General features: G+C 43.1%; 1 pseudogene; it reads left to right on the top strand.

The window, feature by feature from the left end:
* Window positions 1-10,906: 10,906 nt before the first annotated feature.
* LOC135250649 (uncharacterized) lies at window positions 10,907-14,771 on the top strand (annotated as a pseudogene).
* The last annotated feature ends 6,845 nt before the right edge of the window (window positions 14,772-21,616 follow it).

Genomic DNA, 21,616 nt, shown 5'->3' with positions numbered 1-21,616 from the left:
TATTGAAATATAAATCTGGGTATCGTCCGCATAACAGTGGAACTCTACGCCATGTGCCCGGATAATATTGCCAAGTGGTAGCATATATAGCGAGAAGAGTTAATCCAGGTGCAGTCTACAGAGATCTGTCTTCACACCACAGCGGGAAATGGGTGGGGACTGATTGGTTCGTAGAGGAATGGGGAGTTCATTTCACCACTGGGGAGCAAGGGTGGAGAAGCTCTATGATTGGGCCAGCAAGAACCGCAAGCCACCCTGCAGTAGCAGAGTGGATTAGTCATGATGGCTTGTAAGGTTGAATTATGTCCTGTAGGTAAGAGGAGGCTGTCCTGTTGGCTGCAGTGTTCACCAGAGTCAGGACTTTGAACCTGACCCTGGTGGCAACCGGTAGCCAGTACAGTGACCTCAGCAGGGAAGTGAAATGTGTGAACTTTGAAGACAAATCTGGCTGTAGCATTCTGAATCAGCTGTAGTGGTCATATGGCACAGGCTGATATGCTTGCAAGAAGGGAGTTGCAGTAATCTAGCTGGGAGATTACCATAGCCTGAACAAGTAGCTGGGTATAATACATGGTCAGGTGTGGTTGAATTCTCCTGATGTTATATAGGAGGAATCTGCAGGGTCGTGACATTGCTGTCATGTGCTCAGTGAAGTCCAGCTGGTCATTGGGGACTACCCCCAGGTTTTCGCTGAGTGAGAGATGGCCACTGATGTACCATTGACAATGATGGAGAGCTCTCGTAGTAAGGACATCTTGTGAGGGATGAAGAACAGTTCTGTCTTGTCGAGATTGAGTTTCCAGAGATGCCTAGCCATCCATGTTGAAATGTCAGCCAGGCAGGTGAATATCATCTCATTAACCTGGGTAGCACAGGGAGGGAAAGAGAGAAACCATGTGAGTTAATGACTGAGCCAAGAGATTGAATGGAGAATAGCAGAGACCCCTGTATAGATCCCTGTGGAACTTCTGTAACAAGGGAATGAAGTGCAGAGACAGATCCCATCTAGGAGACCTAGTAGGACCTATTTGCTAGATAGGAAGTGAACCAAGAGAGGGCAGTCCCAGAAATGCCCATCGCAGCCAGTGTGGAGAATGAGTAGCTGGTCGTTGACTGTGTCAAATGCTACAGACAGGTCAAGGAGGTTTTGGACAGAGAAGGATGAGACTATGGCAGACTCTGGCACTGCAGGGAGTGTAAATCATTTGGTTTCAAGTGAAGGTAGATTTGGGTGTCATCTGCATAGCAATGAAGAGAGGTATTGTGCTTGCGGATGATATGTCCCAGGGGGAGAATATAAATTGAAAAGAAAACTGTGTCTTTGGACCATGGGAGGAAACTGGAGTACCCAGAGGAAATTTGCATGGGTTTCATGCAAACTCCACACAGAAAGACCCAGAATTCAAATCCAGGACCTTTTTGCTGTGAGGCAACAGTGCTACCACCATACTAATAACAAGATCTGATGGGCAGGAGAGAGAAACTGGTTCAATCTTGAAGGCTGTGGAGCATCCTGCATATTGTGGTGAGTTGGACAAAAACTTGGCAGAGGCAAGTTTTTGAATCGCTTGCACAGAGCTTCGGTTTATTTACAAGTTCTAACAACGACTATTGGTTTGCTTCTCCGGGATGGTTACAGCGAATAAGCACAACACACACTGACACACTCTGCTCGGAGTCTCCCGTTATATTGCTTGGGCTGTGCAAATAAGTTTACTTGTAGAGTGGCCGCTGATTGGCTGCCTAGCGCTAACCTTTTTGCCAATCGCGGCCGCTCCTGCCTCTGCCCAACTCCAAGCTGCGACACATACACAAGAGACATACACAAGACGAGGAGCAAGGAACAAGGGGGAAACTTAACAACAACTACAAGAGACGCGACACACAACGAAACTGTACAAGCACACGTAATACGGATATCTACACTTTTAAACACACAAAAGCACGCTAACTACACCTAGCTACACACAGCTATATACAAGCAAGTATTTACATGGCGCCAGCGACGGCAATCGTAGCTAGCTGCTTAGGTAGCTACCAATCGTAGCTAGCTGCCTAGCTAGCTACCCCAGGGTCGCCACAAAATATCAAGGGGGGTCAGAACCAGAGGGAGTGATGTTAGATTTCATGTTCTCAGTCTTATTAACAAAGAATTTCAAGAATATCTTCACATGAATCAGTGGAGACATCAATACCAAGGGAGGCAGGGGGGTTAAGTACTGAAATAATGCTGGTAAAAAGAATCTTAGGTCTATGGCAGATTTGGTAAATTATGCCTGAAAAATAGTTTGCCCTTGCTTTTGTGACAGCTTCTTGCAAAGTTGTCTGATGGCTGTACCTAAGGTTTGGACTGTTTAATTTAATAGGGACAATGGAAGTGTAGCCCAATCATGTTGCATTCTAGGCCAACAGTAAAAGCCCACTCGTTAGGGCTATGGTGGGCTGCCCCGGGGTCGTGCACTTTAATTGGGATGGCAGGTATGCCATCCCGCCAAGTTACGCCTATTGGATACATTGTATGGATAGTATAGTTGCTGTGAAATGCACTTGTGTTACATGTGGCGACAAAATCTAATAGTATAGCAGTATGGCTTTTTCTACTCTTTGATTAGTATAACTAATTGCCATTCTGTAATTTATCAATCCTCATTGGTTATGGGGTGGGGCAATGACTGGGGAGATAAGGATGATCATGAGAGATCGAGGTAGAGATGCCAGAGGGCAGAGAAAAGAGAGGTCCGCACGGAAAATACTACGGTGATAATTTCCCAATAAAATAGTAAGTTTGAGGGTAGATAAGTGTCTTACTCTACAACTACCAGTAAAAAGTCTGCGCTTTTTAATAGAGTGCATTAGAGACTGTTTTTTTATTGTTACTGTAAAATAGCTAGTGATCGAATTGTGACCTGTGCTAGCGCCGGCTAAGTGTTTACCACTCAGTTAATGTAGCTAGTAAGCAAATAGCATTGCTAGTTTTGCAAGCTTTGCCATAACGCTACTGTAACAGTGAAAACTGCCTTTATCCAGGTTCGCCTGTCGCGAGTAGTGTGGTGTATTGATTAAAAGTTCGTTACTCACGTAGCCATTCGGGCCAACGCCCGCGCATCTGCTTAGCTTTGAGATTAGAACCAGCATTCTACACGCCGCTCAGATAGAGCCCTGGGCTGCCAGGGAAAGCTCGGGGTTCCTCTGTGTAGCCGACGTGGGATCTACGCCAACCGGATAGCGCCACTAAGCTACCAGGGGAAGCTAGTGGTTTCTCCGGCAACGAGGGAACGTTGGTGTTCTTTTTTCATCCAGTCTACAGTATCAGGTGTACCAGCTAAGTCGAACAGCAGAGAGACTGTGAGTACGGACGCACCTTATTCGGCTCACATGAGCGAAGATCGTTGCTCTTCATAACAAATCAGGTCTGCAACGAGGGTTTTCTTTTATTTGGGTGGAGGGTATAATTTTCTAGTGCCGGCTTTTGTACTTTATATTGTGCATTTTTTTCTGTGCTTTGTAACTGTTATTGAGTTGATTCCTTTAAAGGTAAAGGGTAAAGAATATATTTGTGACTTGAAACATACCATTTTGAAGGCTTTGCAGGGCAATATTAATGTAAATATAAACTACATATTGTTTTAATTTGTTTTAGAAACTGGTGGTTAACGTGAATTGTCCAGTAGGGGTCGCCGTTAGTGAGGATTTGGTTACAAAGGTTTATTTGAGAATTGTATTATTCATTTTCTATGCAGTAATTTGTTTAAAACGTATTCAGTCACGTTGAGTACTGCAGCAGTTTATGTTGGGTTTATGAAAATAATACCTTCTAATTGAGAACAAACTGTTAATTACACTCAGTCTAGTGGTCAACACCTTTATTTATTTATTTTTTTTCATTTACCAATAAATGGTGGGTTTTTTTTTTTTTTAAAGCAAATAGCTCAGTCTAGCTCAGCTCAATAGTGCCTCCACTCACTGCTAGCTAGTAATTCTTAACTGATTTATTTTAATATATTGGTGTCCTGTCTATTACTTTATACTAAGTGTATACGAACTCAGGAAATGGCCTCTTTTGTGTCTTGACGTGCATTAGGAGGGCTACAGAAGCAAGGATGGCTGAGTAAGAGAAAAGTAAAAGGGTATCTATTTCATCTGCAATCAGCTCCAGAGAAGGACCTTGATCGTGCTATTGAAGTGAAGGGGGACTTTAGATAAGCAGGAGCCATCTAATGTGTGCTGATGATTATTTTGCTGTCCATCACACAGTTGAGAATCAATTGAAATTTTTTCCTTAAAAAAACAGCTAAATTAAAACATGCTTAAATTTCTGAATCTAAAAGCTGTAATGGTGTCAGTGTGATGCAGTGTAATATGTGGTGCTGATTTTAGTGTGTGTTCTGCACTGCACAGTTGAGAACATATTGAATTTTAAAATTTGAAAAGAATAAACAAAATTAAAACCAGCGTAAGTCATCCACTACCCAAACCTAAAAGCTGTAGCATGGTCTTCACAGGTGCCTAGGACGGTGGAGTAAGCTTAAGATCTAGGCTATTATACACGTTGATTGGTAGCTTCTGACATTTTACATCTTCTCAAATTTATTGTCACTGTACTTTTTAGATGGTCCCTAAACACTGTAATGCGCTGACAAATTGCCATATAGATTAAATATAATTTCTCATTTTCAAATTGTTAAAGGGGAAGTGCACTTTATAACACTTCTGCTTCTGATGACTGATATCTGATATCGTCCTTCTAATGAATGTGTCGCCCTTCATTTTTTGATTAGTTATTACATTTTAAATGTCTAACTAGCGCAAGAAAGAGACCTTTTTTTAGCGCAAGTCCACATGGTAGTACGGTTTCTGGTTTTTTTTTTCCTTCAATTTCGTTTCGCGGCAAAATCGAGAAGAAGCGAGGGAAAACATTCCGTTAACTTAGCGTTGAAATCGAACAGATTAACGTTATTTTGTTTGATGCGCTATCGGTGTAACTATGAGGTGCATTGTACCCGATTGTTATAATGCCCCCGTTAAACTTGCATTGAAAGCACATTTTCATAGTTTTCCACGCGATGTAACTTTGTGCCAGACATGGCTGGATGTAATCAGACACCCCAACATAAACGAGGACTATATGCAGCGACTACTTGAAGTCACCGACTACCAAGTCTGGAGCTGTACCCACCATTCTCCCATCTTTGGTCGAACCGCTCGAGGTAGGTAGGCCTACTAAGCGGGCTGGCTAGCTGGGCACCCACCGCACGCGTAGCGTAAGCGGCGTGTGTCTACATGGGTTCCGTTTGTGTCGCGCAAAGGCTTGGTTAAAGCTCTATATTCCTAGTAGCTCCCGCAGTCTGCAGTGGGATTACATCATGTATTTCACGTGTGTTCACGACTGTTGATTATGGGTAAGTGAATACTTGGTGAGAGACCCTTTTCAGTTTGTTAATTTGGTAATATTTTGTTAACTCATGTAAATACGTGAGAAAGTAAACTCATTAAAGAATTACCATAAGCTTAAATCGCAACGTAGCCTACATAATAATCAATCTCAAACTGCATTAATTTATTTGCTTGGTTAACAAGCGTGCCCGTCAACTTTATGAAGAATGTGTAATGATCATAACAATAAATAATCCGTAATCAACCATTGGGAATTCCCGTGTCGTCTTGTTATTCACGTCAAAACATTTAAATGATCAGATTTAGTAAAATCAGCTAATCATCAAAAAGATAGCATAGGCTAACTGTTTAAACTTAAAGGGATATGAACACCACAACGCCATGAACACCGGAAGCTTTGAAGTACAAGCGCAATAAAGGCTTGCTTACAACTTCATTTATAAAATGGGTGCATTTTCATGGGCAAGACCATTAAATCTGATTTTTTAAAGCTTTGTGGATTATCTTATTTTTATTAACAAGCCCTTTTTGAAAGCACGGTGAACGAAGACATCGGAAAAGTCAAATAGGCTGAGTAATGGTTGGTTAAAAACTACCTTACAACACTTGAGCTAACAAACTGCTGCTCAGTGCATTCACATCTACATCATTCAATAGGCTACGTCTTTCTGTGGTGTATTTTCAAATATACCCCACTAGTGATGGGCAAAACAGTTCTTTTCAGTGTACTGAATCATTAGAATCAGTTCATTAAAAAGATTCGTTCAAAAGATTCTTTCACCGAATCGTTCAGTGCTTGACCGGAGCTCCGACTGCGTAGTCCCACTCACCGAACTGAAACACGGCCGAACGTTCAGTTCAGCTCGCTAACTAGTGAACTGAGAATGATCGTTCGTGAAGGATAAGCCAGTGAGCTGATAATTTTGTTGGATAAAGATTAGGGGTGTGAAAAAATCCAGTGTACCGAAAAATCGTACTGAAAACAGCTAATGGTTAGTACCGAAAATGAAAACAGGCGAACTGCGGTTCATATATTAGCACATTATTTTATTTTAATTGAATTTAGTTTTCCAGTTAAGAAGTATAGACAGAGCATTTTCCCACAGGATATTTAATATCCAAAGAACCAAGCACTTTTTCCCCCTATTTTTAATAAAATGTTTTCGTTTCGATTTTATTCTAAACAATTTAGTTTGAAAGAATGTGTTCGATATGGCCATTTTGTTTAACTAAATTTTGTTTTAGCCCTGGATGCTGATTTCTTTACCGTGACTTGTTCTAATGGCTGCTTGAAAGAGAAAGTGCTATCTGATATATGCTGGCTAAGTAGATACATTGTCTCATAAAATGTAGTCGATAAAATTGTACTTCTTTGAGACATGTTTTTTTTTTAAGTCATGTTATTTCATTGAAAATAAACAGCACACATAAAAGTGATGTTCGATTATTATCCATTTATTATCCATTATTCCATACCGTACCCACTCTCCTCCCCAGAGACTCCTTGCTCCTTGCATTCACTACCAGCAAGAAGAACGAAGCCACGGCCTCTGGGGATGAGATTGTACCGTACCGTGAACTCTGTATCGTGATAAGAACCGTACCGTCAGTTCAGTGTAGGCTACCGTCACATCCCTAGTATGTTCAGTGAACGAATCACTGAACTGATAGTCAGTGAACGACCAGTTCACGTTCGCTCGCAACTGATTGAGAGCTCAACTGAACTGACTGAGAAATGAACGGATCGTTTCAGGAAGTGATTCAGTGCAGTTCGTTCACTCAAAAGATTTGTTCTTTTGAACGAATTGTTCACAAACGATACGACATTATACCCCACCCCTCCGCAAAATAAGATAGCGAAACTAAGTTTGCCTTTTTCCCAGGTTCCAGTTTTAATTTTTTTTTTTTTTGCAAGGACAATACAAAAACGAAAAGGCTTGTATTTTTTAGCTGCTTACGAAATAATTGGCAGGGAACTAGGGACACACCCCCAGTAATATAAGGATGAAATATAAATCATAGCTTGTATACCTAGCATTTTAGAGTATATTTCTGTGTATAAACAGGTCACCTGTGCGGCTCCACGCACTGAATAACGAAATAAAGTTTTAAAAAATGATACCATGTCATTCTACAGTAAATATCTGGGACTAAATATTGAATAAATATACAACCTTACCATTAGTTTTACGCGTGGAGATGTCCCTTTTGAGACTGAGTGGTCATATATTGTTTTGAACAATCCGTTTGTGAAATACGCACTTGTGATGCCTGGATACTTTCCAAAATAGCTGTGCATAATACCACGCCTGTTGTTTACGGCATTGTCGCCCTTTTTAGTACAGTCTGGCTTGATTGACAATTCATTTATTCAGTAGGTGAGAGTATAAGCTTTCTAACGATGTATAACATGTCTGATTTTGCTTTTGGAATAGCGTTTTATTGGTCAGCGTAACAGAAAATTTTCTTATCGCATTCACTTGCGCACTCTGGGGTAGCATTAAAAGACGCTGCACCTAACAAAACGTTGTCAATGATTTTCGTAATTTCTTGGAGAGTACTATTATTATTGAGGACTTCTGGGCATAGCTAAGCCCTATCTTTGCTGATAGACCTATCTGACATCGTTTTCTGGAGCAAAACAGAAGCGGATAGGACTTTGTCATTGATTTACTGTCTCTGTCTCTATACTACTGAACACATAAAATGTCATATTGCTATGTAAGTATTACTGACGACGCTGAAGTTGGCTCCCGATTTGCAGCTCCCGATTCAAAATTTCCGGTCCACCTTAAATCGGTTGCGTTATATGACTGTACAAGACTGTACTATGGACAGATCAGTGTCACGCATTTTGTTTTCTCCTCAAAATCTAATAGTCTCACCATTGCATCAGGTGTGTACGAGAGAACAGGAGATAATGCACACTTCAATCCCACTTCAAACTTTACATGTAATCCAATAGAGGCCAATTGAAAAATATGAAAGTTTGGACAAGAATTTCTCTCCAAATGTAAATGATCAGAAAATTCTGACACTTGTTCCTGGCAGAAGGGCTTCTGGTCGTCACCCTACCCTATTTCTGTGATATTTTACTGTAGCATTTTTTAATAATCCCACCTCAAACTTTCCATGTAATCCAATAGACATCAATTGAAAAAAGTGCATTTTTGGATTTAAATATCTCCCCAAAATGAAAAGTTCAGAAAATGCACACACTTGTTCCTCACTGAAGGGGTCCTGGTCTACATCCCACCCCATTTTTGTGAAAATTTACAGTAGCATTTTTTAATAATCCTACTTCTAATCTTCCATGTAATCCAATAGACAGCAATGGAAAAATATTAAAGTTTGGATAAGAATTTCTCCCCAAATATCAAAGTTCAGAAAATTCTGACACTTGTTCCTGACAGATGGGTTCCTGGCCTACATACTACCCCATTTCTGTGAAATACTGTACCATTTTTTAATAATCCCACTTCAAACATTCAATGTAATACAATGCAGGCTAATATAAAAGTAAAATTTCGGATTGGAATTTCTCCCCAAATTAAAAAGGTCTCAAACTGTTGATACTTGTTCATGATAGAAGGGGTCCTGTTCTACATCCTAGCCCAATTGCATGCAGTTTTACGATAGCATTTTCAAATAATCCCACTACAAACTTTGTGTGCATGTCAATATAGCCATATTGAAAAAAGTGATCTTTTGGATTGTAATTTCTTCTCAAAATTTAAATGCCTCAAAATGTTGACATTTGATTATCACCGATGATGTCCTGCTGTATGTCTGCCCCTAACCGTGAAACTATTTCTGTGCTGTTTTCAAATAAACTCACTTTTTTCAATATGGCTGTATTGACATGCACACAAAGTCTGTAGTGGGATTATTTGAAAATGCTATAGTAAAACTGCACACAATTGGGCTAGGATGTAGAACAGGACCCCTCCAGCGAGGAACAAGTGTGTGAATTTTCTGAACTTTTCATTTTGGAGAGACATTTCAATCCAAAAATTCACTTTTTTCAATTGACCTCTATTGGATTACATGGAAAATTTGAAATAGGATTATTAAAAAATGCTACGGTAAAATATCACAGAAATAGGGTAGGGTGACGACCAGAAGCCCTTCTGCCAGGAACAAGTGTCAGAATTTTCTGAACATTTAGATTTGGAGAGAAATTCTTGTCCAAACTTTCATATTTTTCAATTGGCCTCTATTGGATTACATGTAAAGTTTGAAGTGGGATTATTAAAAAATGCAATAGTAAAATTTCAAAGAAATTGGGTAGGATGTAGACCACTTCAGGAGCCCTTCTGTCGTAATTAAATGTCAAATTTTCAATAGGATTTTAGGAGTTTTATTTGAATATGGTGCAGTGATTTTTCGTCCACAACATTTCAGATGTGCATTATTTCCTGTTCTCTCATACACACCTGATGCAATGGTGAGACTATTAGATTTTGAGGAGAAAACAAAATGCGTGACACTGATCTGTCCATAGTACAATCTTAAAAGACATGTGAAGTGACCATAACATAGTTAAAAATAGTTTTTTTTAAATTCTCATTACCACCTTTGTTCAATTTCTCTCTTGATCCGTATCTCTCTTTTAGAAGCAAATTATAACCTTTGCAAATACGTAAGGAAGACCGCGAAACCGTCCAATCATATAACGCAACCGATTTAAGGTGGACCGGAAATTTCGAATCGGGAGCTGCGAATCAGGAGCTAACTTTAGCGTTGTGTATTACTGCTCAAAATATTTCTGTTATACACGTTATTTTTGAAATTGAGTGTCTTTAAATAGGTTAGTGGTATTATATAATGTTGATATGTCACACTGTAATGTAAGCGTTAATGTAATAGTTTTTGTGATGCATGCAACTGTGATGACTAGAGTTTTGGAACATTTCTGAAACGTGGTGGACGGTTAAATTCTTTTCATATCATCCAATCTCCATCCGTCATTATGCTGAGAAATAGCTAAACCATTTTTATTGATAGTATTTGAGTTTCTCTGCAAACACGTGAAAACAGGCTGGTATAATAAAACAATGATGGTAAATATAACCTATATATATAGTCTGCTTCGTTCCGTTGCTACCATAATATAACAAACTTTCTTGTGTCTACAGCTGCAGTTTCTCGCTGCAATTACTAATATTGAATAGAAACAAAAGACGCAATTTATGCTGTAGTCTGCCAATGTCATTACATTACATTACAGGCATTTGGCAGACGCTCTTATCCAGAGCGACGTACAACAAAGTGTATAACCATAACCAGGAACAAGTATGACGAAACCCCTAGAGAGAAGTACCAGTCCAAGTGCAGGGAACAACCGCATAGTTCAACTTGGACCCTGAAGGTTAAACTGATTAACACTAACAACGAGAACGGCAACAACGGAGTCTATGGAAAAAAAAAACAAGTAGTAGTTAAGACAGTTAATGCACCTAAGTCACCTACGAAACAGTTGCCTAGTTACAACCCTAAGCTTACAGTCATTTACAGGGGGGTAGGGAGGGATGGGGAGAGGTGCAGCCTGAAGAGGTGAGTCGTCGTTTGAAATGGGTCAGTGTCTCAGCTGTTCTGACCTCCACAGGGAGGTCATTCCACCATCGTGGGGTCAGAACAGACAGAAGACGTGTTCTGGAAGTGCAGGTGCGAAGAGGGGGAGGTGCTAGGCGTCCTGAGGTAGCAGAACGGAGGGATCTGGCTGGCATGTAGGGTTTGAATATCTGGTGGAGATATGCTGGGGCTGATCCCTTGACTGCCTGGTATGCTAGGACCAATGTTTTAAATTTGATGCGAGATGTCGAAATAAATAATAAGGTATGCTACTCTGCACGCAGCTCGCAGGTAGCAGGGATGGTGAGTTGATATTTCGTTTTTTGTTCCATTTTTTTTCAATGTCGTATTTATTATTTGAAATATGTATTATTATTCTATCTGTCTCTGAGGTGCTCTGAAGTGTGCATTCTCTGCTAAACTAAGCAATGGATTGGAATATATCTGTATTGCATGGTATTCCGAAACTTCAGCAGTTTTTCGGTACTTGTAACTTGTCAGAATTTTCGCTAGATGGCAGTAGCAACTAAGGTTGTCAAGTGAAATGACATGCGCTTGTGCATTGACTCATTGATACAGCGCAAGCTTCGATCTGTTTACTTCAGTAGCAATAGGACGGACACAACGGCATCAGACCCAGGCAACGAACAAACGACTATGAGCAAGCAGTGTGTATGTGGCAAAATCTGCAAGAACGATCGCGGCTTGAAGATCCACCAAGGGAGGATGAAGTGTCTGGTGGGGGCAGGAGCAGCACAACACACAGGTGTCCAACCTGGTGAGACGCAGGTGGTGCCAGGCCCGGAGTCACCCCATAGTGCCCGGAACCTTCAAGTGTTGCAAACGAATCCCTCTAGCATCAAATCTAACAGGAGGTGGATCAAATGGCCTGCAGCTAACATGACTTCACTGTGGAAGCAGTTTGACGAAGATGTCAACCAAATTCTGGAGGCAACAGTGAAGGGAGAGACCGATAGAAAGCTACAAGCCATATGACAACAATCGGAGAAGAAAAGCTCCTGGACAGCTTACTCGAAGAATCAAAGAGCGGTGAGGATCCACAACATCAGGCAGAAGATGAAAGCGCTGAAGTCCCAATACAAGAAGGCAGGAGAAGAGGAATGCATTGGCTTGGCCCAGCTGATGTGCATCCTACAGAAGAAGATCAGAGTCCTCCGCCTGGCAGAGTGGCATCGGAGGCGGCATCGCAAAAGGGCCAGAAAACGTGCTGCCTTTATTGCCAACCCCTTCAAGTTCACTAAGGAGCTGCTTGGGCAGAAGCGCAGTGGGAAACTGACCTGCTCGCAGGAAGACTTCTGAAGAAGACATACAGTGACCCTGAAAGAGAGAAGGAGTTGGGAGAGTGTAACATCTTAATAGACCCCCCTGAACCGGATGTGCAGTTCGACACGTCGGAGCTGCAGCTAAAGGAAGTCAGAGAGGTAATCCGCAAAGCAAGGGCAAGCTCGGACCAAGTAGGACCAAGTAGCACCTCGTACAAAGTGTACAAGAACTGTCCCAAACTCCTGCTGAGTCTGTGGAAGATCCTGTGAGTGGCGTTTCAGGGATGCCAGGCTGTCTGGATTACACCGGTGTGGTGACACAGCTCATCAGGGAGGCCAGAGAGAACAAGGGCAACCTGTCAGTGTTGTGGCTCGACCTGGCAAATGCATATGGCTCCATTCCACACAAGCTGGTGCAGCTCACACTGACCAAACATCACGTCCCCAGCAGAATCAGAGACCTCATCGCTGATTACTACAGCAACTTCAGGATGAGGGTCTCTTCGGGAGCAATTACATCAAGCTGGCACAAGGTGGAGATCGGCATCATCACAGGGTGCACTATCTCTGTGACACTGTTCTCCCTAGCCATGAACATGCTCACTAAGTCTGCTGAACCGGAGTGCAGAGGGCCCAGAATGAATTCCTCTCAACGGCAACCACCTATCAGTTTGTTCACGGATGACCTCACAGTCACCACAGAATCAGTCCCAGGCTGCCGGTGGATTCTGCAGGGGCTCGAAAAGCTGGTGGAGTGGGCCCGGATGCATTTAAAACCAGCCAAATCTAGATCTATGGTGCTGAGGAAAGGGAAGGTGGAGGACAAGTTCCGGTTCAAGATTTCAGGCACAGCCATCCCAACCATCACAGAGAAGCCAGTCAAGAGCTTATGGAAGGTTTTTGACAGCTCTCTGAGGGACACAACATCCATCCAGTCGACCTGCACCGAGTTGGATAGCTGGCTGAAGGTTGTGGACAAGTCTGGCCTACCTGGGAAATTCAAAGCCTGGGTGTGTCAGCATGGCATTCTTCCCAGAATCCTGTGGCTCCTCCTCGTCTATGCAGTTCCGATCACGACAGTCGTGACCTTAGAGAGGAGGGTCAGCAACCACCTCAGGAGATGGCTGGGGCTGCCAAAGAGCCTGAGCAGCATCGCACTCTACGGACACCACAGCAAACTGCAACTACCCTTCAAATCCTTGGAGGAGGAATTCAAGGTAACAAGAGCCAGAGAAGTGGTACAGTACAGGGACTCAAGTGATCTGAAGGTGGCCAAAGCAGGGATCCAAGTGAGGACTGGCAGGAAGTGGAGGGCACAGGAAGCTGAGGCAAGGCTGTGTCACAAGAGGCTGGTGGGAGTGGTCACACAAGGCCGAGCTGGGCTAGGATCCTTTCCAACTCCCCAAATGAACACCATCAGAGGGAAGGAAAGGCGCCGCCTAGTTCAGGAGGAGGTGAGAGCAGCAGTGGAGGAGACAAGAACCTGCAAGGCGGTGGGAATGAAGCAACAGGGGGCTTGGACTAGATGGGAAAATGCGGTCGAGAGGAAAGTGACCTGGGATGAGCTTTGGAAAGCCGAGCCACACCGCATCAAATTTCTCATCCAGGCAGTGTATGATGTGCTTCCAAGCCCATCAAATCTGCACACATGGGGAAAAGCAGAGTCACCAGCATTCCCACTGTGCTCCAAGCGAGGAACCCTGGAGCACATCCTCAACTGCTGCACAAAGGCACTTGGAGAGGGACGGTACCGATGGAGGCATGATCAGGTCCTGAAGACCATCGCTGAAGCCATCAGTGCAGGAGTTGAGTGGGCGAAGCGGTCCCGACCCTCCAAGCAGACCATCGCCTTTGTCAGAGCTGGGGAGCAGCTAAAACCCACCAGAAGAACATCTGCAGGCATCCTGACCTCTGCACGGGACTGGCAACTGTTGGTGGACCTTGAATGGCAGCTGAAGTTCCCCAACCATATCGCAGCAACCACCCTGCGACCAGACATTGCTCTTGTGTCTGAGTCCACCAAGCAGGCTGTGCTGTTGGAGCTGACAGTCCCATGGGAAGATTGCTTGGAAGAGGCCTTTGAAAGGAAGCTCTCCAAGTACGCGGGACTGGTCAGCAAATGTCAGCAGGCTGAGTGGACAGCGAGGTGTCTCCCAGTGGAGGTTGGATGCAGGGGATTCGCAGCCCATTCTTTAGCCAGAGCCTTCAGCAATTTGGGCATCGAGGGAGAGAGGAAGAGGAGAGCCATAAGCAGTACCACCGATGCGGTACAGAGGGCTTCAAGATGGCTGTGGCTCAAAAGAGGAGAGCCATGGGGTCATAAGTAGCTAGCCATCTGGACACAAGCTGGGGGTCTGATCAGCCCCGGCTGGGTCACCTGGAGGAGGGTGTATGATGTTGAAAGACCCGAAACACTCTGATTCCAGGAACATCACTGAAGACGTGTCCAGATGCATCAGCAGATGTATGTACACAGCGGTGTTCTAATTTGGAAATATTTTATTATAGGAAGATGCTGTATTATTAAAATATGCTGTTTTTAGATCTATTTAAAAGTGAAAGACCTGTTTAAAGATTATTTAGTTTTTTAAAATATACTTAATATATTTTTCCATTGTTTAGTGTCGTAACATTATAAGCTTATACTTATTAATATGTTGAACAGGCTTCAACTTAAAGGTTGTTAATAACCCAGGTTGTTCATAAACCGTGAATTTGAAAATGAGGTCAACCCTTGTGGACATTACGTTTCTGATCTATTAAGGTAATTTCAGTATCATTAGGTACCGAGTATCGAATCAGTATTGTTTAAGTTTCAAGTATCCTTTCAGTATCGAGTATCGTGATACTAAACCTGATATTGGTATCAAAGTCAAAATTTTGGTATCGTGACAACACTAGTCTGATGCCTTTTTTAGTTGCGGCACAGAAGCACTGCAGCTCTACATACATGCTGGGTCATCTAAGTGTTACGACATAGTAAAGGCATTTACGTCAAGCGACTAGGACACATCCATGGTGACGCAACTAAGTCATCCGACAGCATCTCTTAGCACTAAATTGGCCGTAAATCATTTACAGATCTGTGTACGCATTTGCAAATAATTCTGCTACAATAATAGCCCCATACCATATTCTTTCAAGTGGAGTTCTCTGTATTGTGGGACAAACAAGGATTAATAAAAAATATGTTTATTTTCTGAATCCAGTAGTTCCAACAGTCAATGCCCTTGTTAAAATATTCAGCACTCTGAATACTGAACAGAAGTGATACTTCATGCTAGAACCCTTCACTTAACCCATATATAAAATATATTTTATGTGATTTAATTTAATAATTGGTGTTGAAAATAAGAATTATCAATCAAATTGCCAAATTCATTGATAGGGCAGTCTACAGTAAACTGGTGGAATCAACCAACAAATCAAAACAAGCACTATATCAGGTTTTAAGATTAAATAATTGAATTCAATATGAAGCAGTCAATTAGATTAATGAACTGAAATCCTACATTCTTTATTGAATGCAGGCTCACTACTTCTAAATTACAAAACAGAAGACATTATTCAAAACATTAAACAATTAACTTGGAAATACCAGAAAAGACAGGAGACGGATAAGCCAGAACTTGCCAAAGTGTTACCCAGTTTAAGCGCCACAGGGTGAAAGGAAACCAACTAAAAACACATGACCAAGGAACCATTACCAAAATAAAAAGAGAAAAACTCTTCTTCTCCAAGGCTCCAAAAACAACCACAACACAAAAAAACTTTTTTCCTGAGGCCATCTTAAATACCTTACCCAGCATGGGTTGAGGATGTTTGCCCTGACTGGGTGATTTCAAGTTAAGGTGAGGGAAGGGAAGGGAAGGGAAGGGAAGGGAAGGGGGGTTAAACTAATTCATGACTAGGACTGGCCTACCTATATGGTGAATGTGTACTTCTTTATCAATGTGAACTCATGTTGTTGGAAGCAGGACTAAGCATTATGCTATTGTTATCAAAAGATTCCTGAATTAACTCTCTTTCTAACAAGATCAAACATGAATATGTAAGGAGGTAATTCAGTTCAGCCTTTGTATACTGTTACGTTCGTAGGTCAGGAATGATGGCGTTAGAACCGAGTACTAGAAACATTTTATTCAGCAGGGCATCATCCCAACAAGGTAACATTAACCCGGAAGCAGTAAACATCTCTTATACACATCCTGCATATTGTACACACTTCCTGTAGTTCAATAGTAATATTGCATTAATGCATTAAACACAACATTTTCTCCTTTTTAGAAAAGAAGCTGTGAGCTTATGCAACACAACAGCATACTATACTCATGGAATCGAAAATAAGCGTAATCCGTTGGTAAAAGAATAATTCAACACTATTACCGCTTTACTCCTTCATTATCAATACAGTCAAGTATGAGAAAATCACATTAATCAGCTTATTATTGGTAATGGCAATGGAAAGATTATTTAGGCTGACATAACATACAAGATGGATATACCGAACAAACCAAACCCTTCTGACAGAAACAGTACATTAACAGTTACCCTACAGTGCAACCAAATATTAATCAATTCAACAAGTCATGAGGTCACTTAAGTGCAAACACAAAAAAAACACAGGTGTGAAACATTCTGCAGTGTAACTGCATGTAAGAGTCAAGTAACATATTCCTTCAGCCAGCTAGGCTGGCGAGTATCTTGCCTGGGTGTGCGAGTGAGATCAGGTGGCTTAGTTTCCTTGTTTGTGTGCGTGTGTGTAGCTATGGTGTCGGGGAATGCAGTAAGGTGGGAGGTGTTCCAGGTTTTACCGTTACTCAGTATGTGTGCCTTCACCAACTTTCTCACTTATTGTTAGAGGGTCACTGAACTTCCTGTATCCTTTAGGGACATGTAACGGGTTTCTCACTCACACTCTGTCCCCTTTTTGGAAACAAGGAGAACGAGCACCTCGTTTGGCATCCGTATACACCTTCATTTTGTGCTGATGTTGGCTGACCCTGCGGCGAATGTCCATGTTTGTCAGCGAGGATGTAGGAGCAGGTGGCAACAGAGTCAGCTTTGTGCGCATCGGTCGTCCATGGAGCAGCTCAAAGGGTGAAGTACCAGTTGTGGTGTGGAGTGTAGCACAATAGACTTGAAAAATGTCAGTTACGGCTGGTTTCCATGGCTGGTGTTGATGAATGGCCAAATGTATGGTTTGTTAAAGCACCCTGTTGAAACTTTCTATGGCCCCATTGGCCGCGGGATAGTAGAGAGAGAAGCGATTATGGCAGATTTGTCTTTCCTCCAGGAAGGCAGCAAAGGCTGCAGAGGTGAACTGGACGCCATTATCTGTCACAGTGCTCAGCGGGTTGCCATGCCAACTGAACACAGATGACAGGAAGCAATCACAGTGTCAGTAGAAATGTTCTGAGTAAAGGCAACCTCAGGCCATTTGCTATAGTAGTCAGTCAGGGTGATTGCATACCTGCAGTCTGAAGCAGCTGTATCAAATGGCCCAACGATGTCCATGGCAACCTTCTGCCATGGCCCATCTGGAAGAGGCACTGGTTGTAGCAGAACTGGGTGTGACTTGACGGTTTTGTCATTCAACTGACACCAAAGACAGGAGTGGATGGCACTGAGCACCTGAGCATCCATCTTCAGCCACCAGTAGAGTCACAGAGTCGTTGCTTTGTCCGCACCACCCCCTGATGAGACTCGTGTGCAATGGAAATCAGGACAGGGCGGAGGGCAATGAGTACAATCAGCTGAGAGCCACGAAGAATGAAATTGTCTTTGACAGTTCCAGGCGGAGCTTGTAGTACGGCAGAAGTTCAGGATCGAGGCCTTGAGGTGAAGGAGGCCAGCCATGCATCCGTGGACACTACGGCGTGCAGTGTTGGATCAAACAATGCTAAGGCCTGGCTATCCACCAGCATTTTCTTCACTGCTTCAAAGCTAGCCTGTGCCTCATCTGTCCACTGGAAGGCACTGTCGGTCGGTCTCAGACACGTGCACATAGGTTCCACTACAGTAGGGTGGTTTGCAGGAACTTGGAGTACCATGAAAGCAGTCAGAGGAAAGAGCGCAGAGTTGAAGCATCAGTTGGTGCCGGAGCATTGGCAATGGCCTGTATGTGTGCTATTTCAGGGAGGAGGCCATCAGCTGAGACAATATGCCCTAGGAAAGGCAGGCTGGGCTGGCAGAAACGGCACTTCTCTTCATTAAGCTGCAGGCTTTTCAGATGGTGTAAAACAGCTTCAAGGGCCTTGTCGTGAGCAGGCATGTCACAGCCATGGATTATGCTGTCATCCAAGTAGTCCTCTACCCCTGGCAGGTCAGCAAGAACGATGCTCATCATCTTCTGGAATGCAGCAGGTGCTGAAGCAAGTCCGTACGGTACACGGCAGAAACAGAACAGTCCTTCATGGGTGATGAATGCTGTTAGGCCGCGGCTGTTTTCATGCAGAGGCATTTGGTAGTAGGCGCTGGTCAGGTCGATTGTAGAGAAGACAGTGGCACCTTTGAGGGTAGACAGTAGTTCATCCATATGGGGCAATGGAAAGGCATCCACAATGACTGCTTTATTGGGCTCACGCAGATCAACGCACATACTAATTTTGTCTGACTTTTTCTGTGTGACAACAATCGGTGACACCCATGCTGAAGCATCGATGCATTCAAATATGCCAGCTGCGAGCAGACGACTCAGTTCCTCTGACACTGCGTTTCTGACAGAGAGTGGCAGACAACAGAGTTTTTGGCGCACTGGTGTGACGGCATCATCAATTTTCACACAATGGACAAAGTTCTTTGCACAGCCGAAAGCAGAGGTAGATGTAGCAGCACACTCTAGCACTGGTGCAGGAGGAGAAGGGGCAGAGGTAGTGTCAGGAGGCAGAACCCTGTTGTGTACTATACACACTTGTAGTACTGTCATTAGGTTCCTCCCCAACAGTGGAGTCCCATTGTCCACAATGAAGAAGGTACCCAGAGCAGTGCAGCCGTGTAGGGACACATTCGCGGACAAGCATCCAAGGACAGGTGTGTTTTAGAGTTAGTCACAAGCCTGACCTTGGGCTGCATCAGGGAAATGTGGCTGAAATGGCGCACGTAGATGCTGTGAGGCAGGATCGAGACAGAAGACCCTGTGTCAACAACCAGGTCCACCTTGCAGGGCTGTGAGTCTACAGCAGAGATCTCCACAGTACATGTGATTTTATTGGTTGCACATGCAGCACGTTCTGTGTATAGTAATGTGACTTTGGGCAGTTCAACCTCACATACTTATCGCGTGTGGGACTGTGTGGAGCAACACACTTTGGAAAAGTGACAAATCTTTTTACATTGTCTGCATGTTGCTGTTGCTGCCGGGCAGTTCATTGCATTGGCTAACTGTGCCTCTGATCCACAGCGATAACGTTATTTTCTTCCCATGGTGAACAGGAGCAGTGGTACTGGTTTCCCTCTCCCTTTTCGTTTGTAGGTATGCTGCACAGCCTGTACTGGAGCTACACGTGTGTCTGTAATAGCCTTCACTTGATCTGCAGCAAATTCAATTTGAGTAGCAAAAGTCAAAGCTCTCAAGTTTAAGTTCAGGGTCTAACAACAGTCTTTCATGTATTCGTGGGTTGCACACATTTTCTATGAGCTGGTCACATATCATTTCGTCCGTACGTTCCCCATAATCACAAATTGCAACAAGTTCACGAAGGGCTGCAACGTACTGTAGAATTGTCTCATGCGGTGCTTGGAATCGTTTACGGAAAGCATGACGTTCTGCTACTACATTAGCCTTTGGAGTAAAGTATGTCTTCAGCGCATTCACAGCAGTATCGTAAGTAGCACCTGTGTCGTGAAGTGAATAGAAGATCCTTTATCCCTCCATACTGAGGCAGTCTAACAGGACAGCTCTTTTTCTGGCAACCGGCCAAGTGTCTCCAGTCCCGATGACCAGTAAATAATTCTCGAAGATTTGCAGCCATGTTTTAAACGGCACAGCAGGCTCACCGGGACATGGGAGAAAAAACACTTAGAAAAGACACGTATGCAGCCGTTATCTCCCCGAAAGAAGGTGTACGTGATCAGGAATCTCGTTGCCGATTTTGTTATGGTAAATGGTAAATGGACTGCATTTATATAGCGCTTTTATCCAAAGCGCTTTACAATTGATGCCTCTCATTCGCCAGAGCAGTTAGAGGTTAGGGGTTAGGTGTCTTGCTCAAGGACACTTCGACATGCCCAGGGCGGGGTTTGAACCGGCAACCCTCCGACTGCCAGACCATCGGTCTTACCTCCTGAGCTATGTCGCCCCTGTTATGTTCCTAGGTCAGGAATGACGCTGCTAGAACCGAGTACTAGAAACATTTTATTCAGCAGGGCATCATCCCAACACGGTAACATTAACCCGGAAGCAGTAACCATCTCTTATATACATCCTGCATATTGTACACACTTCCTGTAGTCCAATAGTAATATTGCATTAATACATTGAACACAACATATACCTATAAAAAGCATGGAAGTTTATCCCTGCTTCTACAACAGGATGATATTTGTAGACAGATAAATGTCAAAGCCACCCAGTTGTAACCTCCACCTTCAGTCAAAATATCTTCCGTATAACAAAACAAAATCGTACCTTGTTGGTTTCTGCTTGAAACTGGAACTGGTTCTAAATGTGGAGATTTCAACTATCATGCCTCAAGACAATTATCTGTATAGACATTAAGATTTTCACTCAGTCACTTAAATGTCACAGATTGCATTCAAACTTAAAGGGAAATTTTAGGCTTGGGGACATGAAGGGTCTCTGACCCCCGGTATGGTGTCCTGCATCTTCTGGTTTGTCTCTTCTGAGACAAACTCTGCAGGAGGTTAGAGATAGAGATCGTCTGCCATAGATTGTCTACCTGGATTAGGATTAGGGATCAGAGGATTTGAAATTGCCCCAATCACATTTGCTTTGATGCTTGTGAGGGGGAGAGCAGGTCACATTCTTAGAAACAATATGATATTGTATCAAATTCACTGTTTCCCTCTTGAAGGCCAGAATCTAAGTACTACATAACTGTCGGTGCGTTCACACAGCGAGCAACTCGTCAACCGCGTTTCCGGAAGTCAATTCATTCTCCATGTAGCTGAGCGACGCTCAGCAACACAATCAAATGAGCAACTAAAGTTGCAAAAAATGTTGCCCACAATTTAACTTTTTGCAGGCATCGCCTGTCAACAGCCAATCAGAGTTTCGGGCTTCCTATGTCTCCAACCAATATGATACCATTTTGTGATCCATTTTTGTTCCACTCAGTGAGGAAAAATGGACGAGCAACTTATCTTTATGGTACAATTGCACTCGGTTTTATACAGTGTTTCTC

This window comes from Anguilla rostrata, chromosome 3, assembly GCF_018555375.3.
Source record: "Anguilla rostrata isolate EN2019 chromosome 3, ASM1855537v3, whole genome shotgun sequence".
In the NCBI taxonomy this organism is placed as follows: Eukaryota; Metazoa; Chordata; class Actinopteri; order Anguilliformes; family Anguillidae; genus Anguilla; species Anguilla rostrata.
Note: the sequence above shows the minus strand (reverse complement) of the source record. Positions and strands in the feature narration are given on the sequence as shown.